This window comes from Theobroma cacao, chromosome 2, assembly GCF_000208745.1.
Source record: "Theobroma cacao cultivar B97-61/B2 chromosome 2, Criollo_cocoa_genome_V2, whole genome shotgun sequence".
NCBI classification, from domain to species: Eukaryota; Viridiplantae; Streptophyta; class Magnoliopsida; order Malvales; family Malvaceae; genus Theobroma; species Theobroma cacao.
This window is the reverse complement of record NC_030851.1, coordinates 32,199,517-32,203,382: the sequence shown is the minus strand read 5'-3', so window position 1 is coordinate 32,203,382 and position 3,866 is coordinate 32,199,517.

Genomic DNA, 3,866 nt, shown 5'->3' with positions numbered 1-3,866 from the left:
TGCGTAAATGTACACTGTTATTACACGATGACAAAAACTACCGTCATCTTGTTGGCAAATTATATTTTATTCCAACAAGACTACAGAAGACAAGTGATGCCTTGGCTAATATGTCTGCGCAAATTAAATTGAAGAAAGATTCATTAAGTTCATGCTTCAATTTTGGCTATGTATGGCTTATAGGTGTATGTCTACCCTATATGCAAATTAAACCACCTGATCAACTAAGTGCATTCGATCATACGCTATTCTATTCAAGGTCTGCCTAAATCTCCTTCGTCAAGGTTTAACCTAGGTTTCCAATTCAATCTAATTGGTGATCAAGCAATTAGAAGCATTAAGAATAGAATAAAATAAACAACTTAAATCCATTAAACATAAGTAAAAGAGAGATAATTAAATTAGACTTTATATTGAGTTTAATCATAATCTTAGATAAATAATTTGGTTCCCCATCAAGTCACACATCATCATCAAATTAAAGTTAATCATCAAAACCATAACCAAGAAAATAAAATAACAACAAAAAGATAAAAGGAACACAAGAGTTGAATTCTTGATCTTCAAATCTTCTTGAATTCTTGAATTCTTCTTTAGCTCCAATGAGACTTTTCTTTAATGATTTTGTGACTTGATTTTCTGCTCTCAATTTGGTGTTTTATTCACTCCTCTAAAAGTTATTCAAAAGGTTGTTTTTATAGTGCTTTGAAGTTAGGCCAAGTTGAGTGAAGAAAAAAGTCAATTTTAATTAAGATTTCCTCATTAGACTATGTGGGTCATGACCTACTTTCTCTAAAGCTGTGGCATTGACCATTTAAATAGTAAAAATCATAATTGTTCTAAGATTATTGTAGTACCTCAACTTTGGCAAGATATTTGACCACCTTTTAGGCCGAACTAGATGAAGTCACAAACATGAAAATTGTAGCTTTTTCTCATATCTCTTCAATAGTCTAAGAATAACTTCATTTGGAGTTCTGTAGAAAGAGTTATGGTAGAAATACCAAAATATATGCAGTAGAAGTCTACACCTTGAAATTGCTATTCTTCTTCCATTAAACTACTTCTTTCATCAAACACCTACAAAAGCATAAATAAATCAATAACAACATATCTTAATCACATTAACATCAAATTAAGTATAAAGTTCACTAAGATTAGATTGACTTACCTAAATTTTAAAATAATTAAATTAAACCTATTAATTTCTATATATAACTACAAGAATTAAGCTAACTTACTATCAAAATTAAGCCAAAATAACTATATATCATAGAGTTATTAGAATGTTGAATAGATCTAAAGGCATTTGCAGCAAATGTACATCCAAAATAGTGATAGATGCAGATGCACTGCTGGATGTATGGGTTGATGCAAAAGTTGATATAAAAATAGAAGCTAATCTAGAAACAGTAGCAGCAGCAGATGCAGAAGCATATGTACAAGCAGTTGCAGCAGATGCATGACCTACTTGTTTCCTCTTCAATTTTCCTATTGATGTAGATGCAGAGGCATGATCTGCTGTTGGTGTACCTTAATCCATATCTATTTACCTCAATTGTTATTGTGGGAGGAAACAAAAGGCTTTATTTTTAAGGTTAGGTCAAATAGGGGAGGTTTTACAATCTTTAAATCCTTTAAAATTAAATTACCTCATTAGTCTTGAAAGGATAATTCTGTTGTGCCCTTCACCATGTCATAATTGGCATATCATTATCATGCCATTCTTGGACATTTTATGGGCCGGAGTTATCTTTTTAGGCTTAGTATGATCTTCTCTCCTACTGGTTTTGGGCCTTTCAAGTAGCTTTCTATATACTAGTGGTTACATTGGGTTTTTAGTTTATGATTTTAGCCAATCCTAGATACCATGCATGGGCTGCAAAGCATTACCATAAGCTACCATATAAACATCCTTGTGATACCAACTAGATACAAAATCTTCTACATTTCCCCTTAAGTCCCTAATTACACAGATTTCATGTGCACATGGTATTCTAGATAAATTATACCTTTTATAAGAACAAGTCCTCTCAGCCAAATTTACTATGAACCTATCATCACCTAACTCTATTTCAAACCCAACATCTCCATTGAATGCAACATGGCATTTAGAAGCAATTGTACCATTTTTCTCAATAATCTTCAATATATTGGGCCCTAAACTACCTTTCCACTTACTACATTATTTTCTCTTATTCGAAATTCTAATCATCATTTTTTCCTAATCTCTTTGAAGAAAGAAAATATTGGCTTCCTTCTAGCTTCCAACAATGTCCCATTGAAAGCTTCACATATGTTGTTGTCAATGAAGTCGCATTTATTGTCAGTTTAGAAAAATGCTCTACACCAATGTTGTGGTAGAGCTCTAACTATGTTTTTTGCTTCCTTGTCATTTATGTGAGCTAACTTCTTTATGTTATCTTTAAAAACCCTAAAAGCAGTCGATTTAGCTATCTTCCAAAACCATTTTCTCATTTCTAAACCTTTGCACCCCCTTTTAACCTAGTTCATATATAAAAGTCTCGCACAATATCTATGCTTAGTATCTAGAAGAAATTCTCCAAATACTTTGTCAATACCCTAGCAATAAAATAGAATAATCTGAAATCAATACTAATATATATAATTGAATACTAAATTAAATAAAATAAGCAAGTGGTTTACTTTTGTTGGTTTATCATGATTGTCCAACCATTACCATTTCCAATATTGACAACTGATTTAAGCAGCTCAATAAACCATCTCCATGAAAGTGTGTTGTCACCCTCGACCAATGCTCAAACTATTAGAAACATTTGATTATTTCCATCTGTGTCAACAGCACAAAGCAGCTCATCCTGTGTTAAGCTCTTTAACTAGCATCCCTCTAACTCTAAAAAACTCTTACAACCATTCTCCATACCCTTCTTAAGTGCCTTAAAATAAATATAAAATCTTTGGCATACAAGTAGAAAGGTAGGTGTTGCTTTATTGGCGGCCATCTTCACTATACTACCTCTATTCGTCTATCTAATGACATTTTCATAATCCTATAGATGACCAAACTCCTCTTGGTAGCTACTAACCACCCTATCAACCACCACCTTTTTGGCTCTTCTTATCATGCTAGCATTCACCCCTAAGTCATACTTTGACCTAATCTGATCTTGTATAGCTAAGGCCTTAATGAAAGGATCTCTTACGATCTTCTCCATATATAGATAAGCTAAGACAAAATGCGTCATCTTAATGTTTTTAAACACTTTGTTACAATCGTGTGTTTCCCTAAAAGTCCTCACTTGGAAGGATTGAAATTTTTTATCAAAAGCTCCATATATAACCTAAGGATAATTAGGCAATGCACACTTACCCCTAACAAAGTTTTTTTTAGTTTTTTGCCTGAAAATCTCCCTATTACTCCTAATAGACATCAATGAAACAACATACTTAAACTGTTGAGAATTCTCAAACAACATACCTAATTTAATGTAAAGGGTACTTGATGAAAAATTATACACAAGAAACCTATCTCTTTTCCTAGTAGCATAATCAACCATGTCCTCTTCATCAATGACAATGTCTCCAAACTCATAAGAGTCGTAGTACTCATTGAGATTTCCCTCATCCTCATCCCTTTTATTTGATGGACTAAATCCATCCTCAACCACATTTACAAAAATAAGGAGTCCTTCATCTACTCCCAAAATCTCCTTTGTAATCATTCAAAACTTTTCCCTAGCATAAACCAACTCATCATCCTCATTGCCACTTAAATACTTCTCAACATTTACAAAATAAGCCTCTCTTGCCTCTTCTTACTCCTCATCAACGTATACTGGCTCATCTGTAGCATGCTCGATATAAATCTCCACTAGACCATGATC